Source organism: Capra hircus, chromosome 3 (assembly GCF_001704415.2).
Source record: "Capra hircus breed San Clemente chromosome 3, ASM170441v1, whole genome shotgun sequence".
NCBI lineage: Eukaryota > Metazoa > Chordata > Mammalia > Artiodactyla > Bovidae > Capra > Capra hircus.
Genome location: NC_030810.1, coordinates 3,193,997 through 3,205,934, shown reverse-complemented (window position 1 = coordinate 3,205,934; position 11,938 = coordinate 3,193,997). Strand labels below are relative to the sequence as shown.

Sequence of the window (11,938 nt, the reverse complement as noted above, 5' to 3'; positions counted from 1 at the left end):
CCAATCGGCGCACGGCGTGGCCCTGCCGCCCCAGAGACCTGCGCGCGGGCGGGTCTGTGCGGGGGCGGGGCGACGGCGCGCAAGCGCACTGCGTCCAGCTTCCGCCGCCAGAGGGAGCTGGTAACCCGCCCGGCTTGCTGACGTGAGGCTGACGGCGCCATGTTCTCCGCGCACGCCTGGCCTGGGGTCCTCCAGTTTTCTCTGGGCATAGGCAGTGGATTCCGAGAAGGCCCTTTCCAGAGAAACAAGTCTGCTCTCAAGGGCAGGTTCCGTCCCGCCATCCCTGGTCAATTTGAGGTTGAGAAGCAGAATCTTGTTGGAGCGAACCCTTGAGATGCAAAGTGGAGAGGAGGCATCTCTGGACTTGTCCGCTCCCAGCCGGACACGTGGGGAAGAGGGGAAAACGAGCGACCATGGCGGTGACATCGGGGAGCTGGCCTGGCACACACAGCTGGCCTCTGTGTTCTACTGAATATGCAGAGTTCCATGAAACGTAGACATCAAGCTCTGGTGTTAGATCCACGGCAAAAACGAGGCCCCTCCATACTTGTCTGAACACAGACAGGAGAAGAACATTGTCCAAGCCACGAAAATGACCAAACCTCCTACTGTCTCAGCCAGTCAGAGTGACTGCTCATTCTTTACCAGGTACAGGTTTAACTTTTCTCTAGTCTTCTTGTCTTTGTGATGCAATCTATGAAGACATCTGCTCAAGGAATTGCTTCCTTTTCCTGACATCCAATCCAGAGTGGACTGGCTTCCTTAAACATTTTCCCCACATCAACTAACACAACTGAAATGTAAATATCAGTAGTTGCTGTGCAGTCGCCCAGTTGTGTCCGACTGTGACCCCATGGGCTGCAGCACACCAGGCCTCCCTGTCCCTCACCATATCCTGGAGTTTGCCCAAGTTCACGGTCCTTGCATTGGTGATGCCCTCCAGACATCTCATCCTGTGATGCCCTCTTCTCCTCCTGCCCTCAGTCTTTGCCGGCATCAGGGTCTTTTCCAAAGAGTTGGCTTTTCACACCAGATGACCAAAATACTAGAGCTTCAGCATCAGTCCTTCCAGTGAATATTCAGGGTTGACCTCCCTTAAGATCGACTGTTTTGATCTCCTTGCTGTCCAGGGAGTCTTCTCCAGCACCACAGTTCAAAGGCATCAATTCTTTGGCATTTTGCCTTTACGGTCCAAGGGTATACCTACACATCCCTTTACTGCGGTTTCCCACGGTGATGGTCTCCCTCGCTGGGATGAAGCACAAGCTCAGCTCCGTGGATTACAGATTACTGATTTCTGGTGATCCCTGGCTAAGGACATTGTTGGCCCAGCAAGCCTACATGCTGCATGTCTGCGCTACTGTTTGAAACCCTCGGCCCTTTCCTCTCCCTTTAGCAGGTGAACCGCCTCCTCCCTGCAGGTGTGCTCTAAAGGAGTAACAAAGCCCCATCTCCTCACCTCTCTTCCACTTTCCACCCAACCCAACCTTGCTTCACTTCATCACTTCTCCAAACACCTCCTGCCCAGCTCATCAGTGCATTCCCACTGTGATGCTAAAGGGAACTGAGTTTTTTCGTCCTCAATCGCCGTTAGCCTCTCTTTCCGTTTCGTTTGTGGGACATGTCACTCTCTTTTGTTTGAAAGTGTTCCCTGTCTGCTTTGCAGGCCCACTTCTTCTGCCTGGTTATTCGTTGAGGGAACTCTTTAATACTTGATCCTGGGTCCTCCTCACCCCACACTCCCTCCTTGAGCAAGTCTCGTCCACACATGGCTTGAATTTCCAGTTATCTAAACATGGTTTGTTCATTTGTGTTTCCCACCAGCTCCAGATCCACATGTTCATATATCCTTCATGTGATATCTCAGGGAAGTCTCAAAAGTTGCTCAAACTCAATATGTGCTAGCTGAAATTGTGAGCTGCAGTATGAAGAGGGCCACAGCAAGGAATGGAGGGCGGCTTCCAGCTGGCAGAAAAGGAGGCCTTCAGGAGCACGTGAAGAAATGAGTGCTGCAAACGGCTACATGAGCATGGAAGTGGGTCCTTCCTAGTCAAGCCTCAGATGAAACTCCAGTCCAGGCCAACACCTCAGTTGCAGCCTTGCAGAGGACTCCTGACCCATGAAAACTGCAATAACAAGTGGATGTGGTTTTAAGCCACTAAATCTTTGGTAATTTGTTACACAGCAGTAGATAACAAATACATCCTCCATCACCAAATCCTACCAGTTTTATCCCCTGACCCCCATGCCCACCAAGCCTGTGTCACCAAATCACAGCCTCCTTTCTGGCTTCCGCTTCAGGCCTTTCCTCAGCTCATCTTTCTCTGTCTTGTCCCAGCACATTTTCTCATGTGGGTCCTTTGGCTTGGAATCTTCTTCTGTTCCCCCTGCTTCTGGGAAATCTGATTTATTCCTCAAACTTTGGTCATCAGTTACTCAGGAAAACCTTTCTTGAGTGTCCTAAGTACAACCCCCACTTGGCACTTCTCCTCAGTGGGTTTTGTCATGGTTGCCGTTTTGCAGTTATTTCTGCCATTTTGTCCTTAGTGACTGCATCTTCTATCAGAATGTAAGCTGTAGGGGCCAGGAACTATGCTTAGTTTTGCACATTACTGTACCCCCAGCACCTGGCAAACAGTAGATACACTGGCTCGATGAAGGTATGATCACATGGACAAATGAATGGATGGATTAAGGTGTCTGTTTTTTTAAAGGAGTGTAATTTATTTATTTTATTTTTTAAGAAGCATCTTATTTATTTGGCTGCCCCGGGTCTTAGCTGTGGCACCTGGGATCGTCGATCTTCCTTCGCAGCATGCAGTGGCTTTAGTTGCAGCTCTTGGAATCTAGTTCCCTGACCAAGGGTGAAAACCAGGTCCCCTCCGATGGGATGACAGAGTCTTAGCCAATGGCCAGCTAGGGAAGTCCAATATGTCTGTTTCTGATGCTCAGGGTTTCTGATACAAGCCTTCCTACCTCCAGAGTGGTGGGAATTTTGGAGCCAAAAGTGCGGCCTCCTGTGCACTCACTCAGGATGACGCAAACAAAGGTCAGTTTTGCTCTTAGAAAAAGATGCTTAATTTCTGATTTTGAGACCTTAAACTGCCTAGCAATAAAGGTGCCTGATGTCCTGGACATGTTCAGCTGCCTAAGCAGCAGATGCCATTTTCCAGAGTTTGTCGCAGCTTTTCCCGTTCCCTCAGTTCAGTTCAGTTCAGTTCATTTCAGTCGCTCAGTCGTGTCCGACTCTTTGCGACCCCATGAATCACAGCACACCAGGCCTCCCTGCCCATCACCATCTCCTGGAGTTCACTCAGACTCACGCCCATCGAGTCTGTGATGCCATCCAGCCATCTCATCCTCTGTCATCCGCTTCACCTCCTGCCCCCAATCCCTCCCAGCATCAGTCTTTTCCAGTGACTCAACTCTTCGCATGAGGTGGCCAAAGTACTGGAGTTTCAGCTTTAGCATCATTCCTTCCAAAGAAATCCCAGGGCTGATCTCCTTCAGAATGGACTGGTTGGATCTTGCAGTCCAAGGGACTCTCAAGAGTCTTCTCCAACACCACAGTTCAAAAGCATCAATTCTTCAGCGCTCAGCCTTCTTCACAGTCCAACTCTCACATCCATACATGACCACAGGAAAAACCATAGCCTTGACTAGACGGACCTTAATCGGCAAAGTAATATCTCTGCTTTTGAATATACTATCTAGGTTGGTCATAACTTTTCTTCCAAGGAGTAAGCGTCTTTTAATTTCATGGCTGCAGTCAGCACCTGCAGTAATTTTGGAGCCCCCCAAAATAAAGTCTGACACTGTTTCCACTGTTTCCCCATCTATTTCCCATGAAGTGATGGGACCAGATGCCATGATCTTCATTTTCTGAATGTTGAGCTTTAAGCCAACTTTTTCACTCTCCACTTTCACTTTCATCAAGAGGCTTTTCAGTTCCTCTTCACTTTCTGCCATAAGGGTGGTGTCATCTGCATATCTGAGGTTATTGATATTTCTCCCGGCAATCTTGATTCTAGCTTGTGTTTCCTCCAGTCCAGCGTTTCTCATGATGTACCCTGCATATAAGTTAAATAGGCAGGGTGACAATATCCAGCCTTGATGTACTCCTTTTCCTATTTGGAACCAGTCTGTTGTTCCATGTCCAGTTCTAACTGTTGCTTCCTGACCTGCATACAGATTTCTCAAGAGGCAGGTCAGGTGGTCTGGTATTCCCATCTCTTTCAGAATTTTCCACAGTTCATTGTGATCCACACAGTCAGAGGCTTTGGCATAGTCAGTAAAGCAGAAATAGATGTTTTTCTGGAACTCTCTTGCTTTTTCCATGATCCAGAGGATGTTGGCAATTTGATTTCTGGTTCCTCTGCCTTTTCTAAAACCAGGTTGAGCATCAGGAAGTTTACGGTTCATGTATTGCTGAAGCCTGGCTTGGAGAATTTTGAGCATTACTTTACTAACGTGAGATGAGTGCAATTGTGCGGTAGTTTGAGCATTCTTTGGCATTGCCTTTCTTTGAGATTGGAATGAAAACTGTCCTTTTCCAGTCCTGTGGCCTGTTCCCTGTGTTCCTCTAAATAGGATTCTGCCACTGCTCCCATCAAGATGTAGGCTCTGAGCCTCCTCCCCTCCAACCTGGGTGAGCTGTGACTACTTTGACCAACAGAGAGAGTGGACGATGCACCATTACATGTTTTCCAAGTTCAGGTCATAAAAGACCACACAACTTCTGCCTGCGTCTCTGAAATGCTTGCTCTCGGGGAAGTCAGACACCAAGTAAGAGGTCCAGCTACTCTGAGGCTGCTTGGGTGGAAAAGCCACACACATAAGCACTGCGTTCAATGACGCCCGTGATGAGCTGGCATGGGCAACAGCCATCAGTGACTGCCAGCCAAGTTCAGCGAGTCATCTTGGACATCCATCCCAGGGGAACCCTCACACTGGGATTCTGAGCCCCAGCCAACATCTGACTACAACCTTGTGAGAGACCCTGAGCAAGGACTGCCTGGCTAAGCCCTTTATGAATTCTGACCCACAAAATCACAAGCTAAATAAGGTTTCTTTTTTTAAAGTGAAGTATTATTGATTTGACAATAATGCATTAGTTTCACTTTACTAAGTGATTCAGTTTCATATATATATATGTATATATATATTTGTTGTTGTTCACTCAGTTGTGTCTCTTTGTGACCCCATGGACTATAGCACGCCAGGCTTCCCTGCCCTTCAGTATCTCCCAGAGTTTGCTCAAACTCATGTCTGTTGGAGTCCATGATGCCATCCAACCATCTCATCCTCTGTTGCCCTTTTCTCCTCCTGCCGTCCATCTTTCCCAGCATCAGGGTCTTTTCAAATGATTCAGCTCTTTGCATCAGGTGGCCAAAGTACTGGAGCTTCAGCTTCAACATCAGTCCTTCCAATGAGTATTCAGGATTGATCTCCTTTAGGATTGTCTGGTTGGATCTCCTTGCAATCCAAGGGACTCTCAAGAGTCTTCTCCAGCACCACAATTCGAAAGCATCAATCCTTTGGCACTCAGCTTTCTTTATGGTCCAACTCTCACATCTGTACATGACTACTGGAAAAACCATAGCTTTGACTACAGAACTTTGTTGGCCAAGTGATGTCTCTGCTTTTTAATATGCTGTCTAGGTTGGTCATACCTTTTCTTCCAAGGAGCAAGCATCTTTTAATTTCATGGCTGCAGTCACCATCTGCAGTGATTTTGGAGCCCAAGAAAATAAAGTCTGTTACTGTTTCCATTTTTTCCCCAACTATTTGCCATGAAGGGATGGGACCTTATGCCATGATCTTAGTTTTTTGAATGTTGAGTTTTAAGCCAGCTTTTTCACTCTCCTCTTTCACCGTCATCAAGAAGCTGTGTAGTTCCTCTTAGCTTTCTCCCATAAGGGTGATGTCATCTGCATATCCGAGGTTATTGACATTTCTCCCGGCAGTGTTGATTCCATCTTGAGCTTCATCCAGCCCGGCATTTCACATGATGTACTTTGCAAATAAGTTAAATAAGCAGGGTGACAATATACAGCCTTGATGTACTCCTTTCCCAATTTGGAATCCATCCATTTTTCCATGTCCTGTTCTGTTGCTTCTTCACCTGCATACAGGTTTATCGGGAGGCAGGTAAAGTGGTCTGGTATTCTCATCTCATGAAGAATTTTCCAGTTTGTTGTGATCCACACAGCCAAAGACTTTAGTGTAGTCGACGCAGAAGTAGATGTTTTTCTGGAATGCCTTTGCTTTTTCTATGATCCAGTAGCTGTTGGCAGTTTGATCTCTGGTTCCTCTGCCTTTTCTAAATTCAGCTTGTACATGGGGAAGTTCGCAGTTCACATATTGTTGAAGCCTAGCTTCAAGAATTTTGAGCATTACCTTGCTAGCATGTGAAATGAATGCAGTTGTGTGGTAGTTTGAACACATATAAATAGAGTTTTCAGTTTATTTTCCATTATGGGTTATTACAGGACACTCAGTTAACTCCCTGTTATGCAGTAAATCCATGTTGCTTATCTATCTTATGTATAGTAGTTTGTAGATACAAACTAATCCCATACTGCTAATTTATCCCTCCCCTCTTCCTTTCCTCTTTGGTAACCATGTTTGTTTTCTACATCTGTGAGTCTGTTTCTGTTTTGTATATAGATTCATATGTATTATTTTTTATGCTCTACATATAAGTGATATCATTTAATATTTGTCTTTCTTCACTAAGAAAGTAAGTCATTTGAGTTAATTCACCAAGTATAATGGGTCTTCCAAGTGTCGCTAGTGGTAAAGAACCCGCCTGCCCATGCAGGAGACACCGGAGATGCGAGTTCGATCCCTGGGCTGGGAAGATCTCCTGGAGGAGGGCATGACAAGCCACTCCAGTGTTCTTGCCTGGAGAATCCCATGGACAGAGGAGCCTGGTGGGCTACAGTCCCTGGGGTCACAGTCAGACAGGACTGAGTGACTAAGCACACGCACGCACCAAGTATAATACTGAGTCCATCTGCAAATGGCGATATGTCATTCTTTTTATGGCCGAGTAATATTCCATCATGTATATAAACCACATCTTTTTAAGCAGATCATCTATTGATGGGCCCTTGGGTTGTTTCCATATCTCAGCTGTTATAAATAGTGCTGTTGTGAATGCTGGGATGCATGTATCTTTTTTAAATAGAGTTTTCATATTTTCCAGATGTATGCCCAGCAGTGGGAATGCTGGATCATATGGTAGTTCGATCTTTAGTTTTTAAAGGAACTTCCATTCTGTTTTCCATAGTGGCTGCACCGATTTACATTTCCAGCAACAGTGTAGGGAGGTTCCTTTTCTCCACACCCTCTCCAGCAAAATAAGTTTTTTTAAGCTGCTAAGTTTGGGGGTGACTTGTTACACAACAGTAGTAGCATGAAGAGCAATTTCGTACCCAGAGTGGGGTGTTAATACACCAAAAACTCAAAATGCACAGTACTGTCCTGGGACTGGGCAGTAGGCACCTGGAAGGAGCTGAGAAGACTATTGGTGGCACCCTGATGGGCCACAGGCTGTGGATGATGCTCAGAGTGAGCGAAATGCTGGAAGATGGAGGGAAATCACTGCTAGACACTGATGGAAAGCTTAGCAAAACTGTTTCCTGCAATAATGTAGGAAGTAGAAACCTGTGCCCAGTGAACGTGATGGCTCTGGCATAGGAGATTTCCAGGGAAAATACTGGAAGTTCCAACTGCACCTGAGTGACAGGTCTGAAGCAAGCAGGACCAGGCCAAGCACAAATGAAGAGGTTGTCATAAACTGCCCTGTTTGGGGTCCACAGGAGGTCACAACAATAACTGAACAACCTTATTATTCAGCCTTGCTTTGTGCACTGTGAGAAAGGACTGGAAAAGGAAGAAAATGACAAATAACTGTTCTGTTTTCTGTGGCAATGTGGAAAGGAATTTTATAGCAACTCTGGTTTGGGGAAATTTGTGTAAGTGTCAGAAAATCTCTCACACTGTGCGAATTTAATTGGCAGTGCTATTTTTATTGTGAAACATGTCCTTTAAGAAAGGGGGAGAGGGACCTCCCTGGTCATCCAGTGCCTAATAAGATTCCACCTTGCAACCCCTGGTTGGATAACTAAGATCCCACATGCTGTGCGGTGACTAAGCCCACACACGGCAACTAGAGTGGCCGTGTGCCCAACGAAAGACGGTGTGGTGAAGATCTTGTACGCTGAGACCTAAGACCCGATGCAACCAAGTTAATTAATTCATTGAGTAAAAAGAGGATGTGGGTTCGGTCCCTGGTCAAGGAACTAAGGTCCCATGTGCTGGCACAAAGCAAAGTGGGAGAGGGGCAGAGAACTGAGAACACCACGTGCCTGCCCGCCTCTCACAGCTTCATGGGGAAAGTCATATTGGCGATGGATGGGGCTACAGAAGGTGTCCCTTGAGTCCAGGTGAGAGCCAAGTAGCAGTTGTGTGAGAAATCTACCTAAGGCTGAAGAAGGAGCAACCAGGAAGGAAAAGCTGCTATTACCGTTCCCCACGGCCACAGAAGACAGCAGATATTTGTCTTGTGTTGTTTGCTCTTCCAGTCCTTTCTCACAGTGCACAAAGCCAGCCTGAATAACAGTTGTGCAATGATTCTTGCTGCATTCCTGCAGTTCAAACAGGGCCAGGAGTAGTTCCTGCATCCACTAGCCAGAGTGGAAAGTCTTCTTTGAAAACTGGCTGTGATGTTAAGATGCCAAAATAAATTCCCTGTGGGCAAAGGGCAAAGCTGGAAGGCATGGGTGTAGGGCATCTAGGCCTCCACAAGGGGTAGAGAGGACTTGGGTTGGCAGGTGGGACAGTTAACTTGGGATCACTTCATAAGGGTCCTGAATGCCAAGAGGGTGAGTGAAGCTCGATGGGGGAATTATAGACATTTTTACCATTAGCAAAATCTCAGCCTCCCACAAGGTGATGGGTGGGTGCAGCCTCTCCTGCCTCTACCTACCCGCTCTCCCCAACCCCCGCGCCGTCTTCAATCTGTAGCCATTCAGAACTATAAACCCCTGTTATCAGGGCAGAAGGAGCCCCGGAGGCCTTGTAATCCCACTACTCCACGTTAGACAGGAAATGTGGCCCACTCTGAGACCCCTCCTTTTTTCAGATTCAACTTATTGGCTTCTCTTGATCTGAATGTTGGGGTGCCCAAGGGCCTGGCCCTCTCTTCGCTTCCGTTTCCTGTCTTCTGAAGTCACCTTCATTTATTCTGCGGCTTTAAAGATCCCAATATTCTGATGCCCTGTCCATGCAGGACTCTAGTCCGGACCTCTTCTCGGGACTCACATGCATACATACATACGTCCCCAGCCGTCTGCTCACCATCCCCACCTGGATGGCTAACAGACATCTCGGATTAAACACCTTCCAAATACAACTCCTGCTCTTTCCCCCGAAACTTGTCCTCTCCAATCTTTGCACCTCACCGTCCACCCAGAGGACCCTACGGAAACCTAGGTGTCACCCTCAATTCCTACCTTCTTTCACCCCGTGTCCAGTTCAGTGGAAGGCCTTGCCTGTCCTCCTTGGAAAGCTTGGATATCCCATTTCTGCCACCATGATCACACACACCAAGCCCTGCTATTTCTTTCCTAGATGAATGAGATTGTCTTCTTTCTCTTAGACTCCTTACCCTCCTAATTTTCCAGAAAAGGAGAGAAATCTTTGAAAACATGACTCAGTCCATTGCCCTCCTGGCTCTAAGTCTTCCAACTGCAAGACCCTCATCGTGGGCATTTAGGTGAGCAATAGCAATTTTATATTTGTGAATATAATTTGACTTTCCATAAATGAGACTTGATCAACATTTTCTGAAATTTTTTAACTAGAAAAATAGATTTACCATGAAACTTTCATCCTCTGTTCACTTAATACTATGAGAAATAGCTGAAAAAAAAAGAAATAGCTCATCGTTATTTACTTCTTATATAAAAAAGGTCTTTACTACTTTATCTCCATTGAGTACATAATTTTCTGCTATTTTGAGTAATTAAATTTCTGTGGGTTTAAACAATTTTTTTGGAGTATAATTGATTTACTGTATTGTATTAGTTTCTGTCTAGCAAAGTGAATCAGTCATACATGTACATACATCCACTTTTTAAGATTCTTTTCCCATATAGGTCATTATGCCAAAGAACTGATGCTTTTGAACTGTGGTGTTGGGGAAGACTTGATAGTCCCTTGGACTGCAAGGAGATCCAACCAGTCCATCCTAAAGGAAATCTGTCCTGAGTATTCACTGGAAGAACTGATGCTGAAGCTGAAACTCCAATACTTTGGCCACCTGATGCAAAGAACTGACTCATTTGAAAAGACCCTGATGCTGGGAAAGATTGAAGGTGGGGGAAGCGGGTGACAGAGGATGAGATGGTTGGATGGCATCACTGATTCAATGGACATAAGTTTGAGCAAACTCTGGGAGTTGATGATGGACGGGGAGGCCTGTCGTGCTACAGTTCATGGGGTCGTAAAGAGTCGGACACGACTGAGTGACCGAACTGACTGATAGGTCTTTACAGAGTACTGAGAAGCCGTCCCTGTGCTAAAGAGTAGGCCTCATTAGTTAAGTATTTTGCACATTGTGTGGGTTTTTCTTTCTTTTATAACTGAGATTTTATTGGTTGTTTGGAGGATCACTACACAGACATTTCAGTCTGTACACAATTCTTCACATACGTACCAGAAATCTAAAATGTCATGTAGCTGTGGTTCTTAACAGTTATTCCAGGGACTTTCCAGCTTAGAATTTGGAGCAAACTTTCCTTAACAGGATATCAAGTACCAATATCTTCAAATGTTGATATGGTGTTACATCATCAGTCCCACTGATTCACAGTTCAGTATCATATACACTACATACCCAAACTGTCAATCGTTCACAGCACATTAACCAAGTTACTAGGAAAACGGGACTACCACGACCAAAGGAGTTACAGTATAGTGCATGAAATTCTGACCAGGAGAGCCACAATCAGAAAGTGGTTTGCTGTAGGAAATAATTCTCCCAAAACAATATGGGAAGAGAAGTAATTTAAAGTGTTCAAGACATTAAACGCACAAGTGACTCTAAACTGCCATTTAGTATGCTTTTGTATTATAGGATATGAAAGCTACCCCCCATCTATGGAATGTTAAGCTGACACCCAAGACAATCAAAGCCTCCCGTATCCAGTATCCCACTATGTTCTGGTTGTACCAAAAAATAAACAACCAGCAAATGATTTCACCTCTTAAAGCATTTACACTTAAAAAATGGGATGAAGCGGGATTCCCTCCTTTTAAAAAATGTTTCTAGAGCTACTAAAAAACTTGCATTTGCAAATAGTTGATAAAAATATTCCTCTGGATTGCACAAGAAGGGAAACGGACCACCGACAGGACTCGTGTGTGGTTATTGATCAGACTTGGCTTCTCTCTCTCCTGCTTCGTCAGAGGCTGGGCTCTCCCCGTTTTTAGTCTCTCCATTTTCTGCATGTAAGTCTTTAGTCTCCTGGTTGGCCACTTCCGCCTGTTTTCCCTTTGCTCCTCTTTTCCCTTTTGTCTGAAGATTTAGCCTTTCCCGCCGCCTTTTTTTGGCTTCGTTTCCACTTTTGCAGGAGCTGGTTTAGCTGACAACCTCGCCGATCTCCTCTTGGGCTCCTCCTTCGCCGCCCCCTCGGCGGAGCTGACCTTCCTCTTGGGCATCGTGGAGATGGGGCGGGCGAGAGCCGGGTACCTGAGGGCCGCGGCGCGCCGAGCCTTCGCAAAGCTGAGTAGCCTGACCTCCTCCCGCCCGCCCGAGCTGCTGGGCCCCGCGGCGGGGGTGGTGGGAGCCCGTGTGGGTTTTTTTAAGGAGACTTTTTACTGAAGTAAAACCATACTTCAAGTACACAAATCATATGTGTACAGCTTG

General features: G+C 46.1%; 1 long non-coding RNA gene and 1 pseudogene across 1 annotated transcript; one reads left to right on the top strand and one right to left on the bottom strand.

The window, feature by feature from the left end:
• LOC106501995 lies at positions 140 to 9,969 on the top strand. Its single transcript, XR_001295555.2, has 3 exons — positions 140 to 648; positions 1,825 to 2,169; positions 9,693 to 9,969. It is a non-coding gene; the product is annotated as an uncharacterized LOC106501995 (long non-coding RNA).
• LOC106501994 lies at positions 10,497 to 11,760 on the bottom strand (annotated as a pseudogene).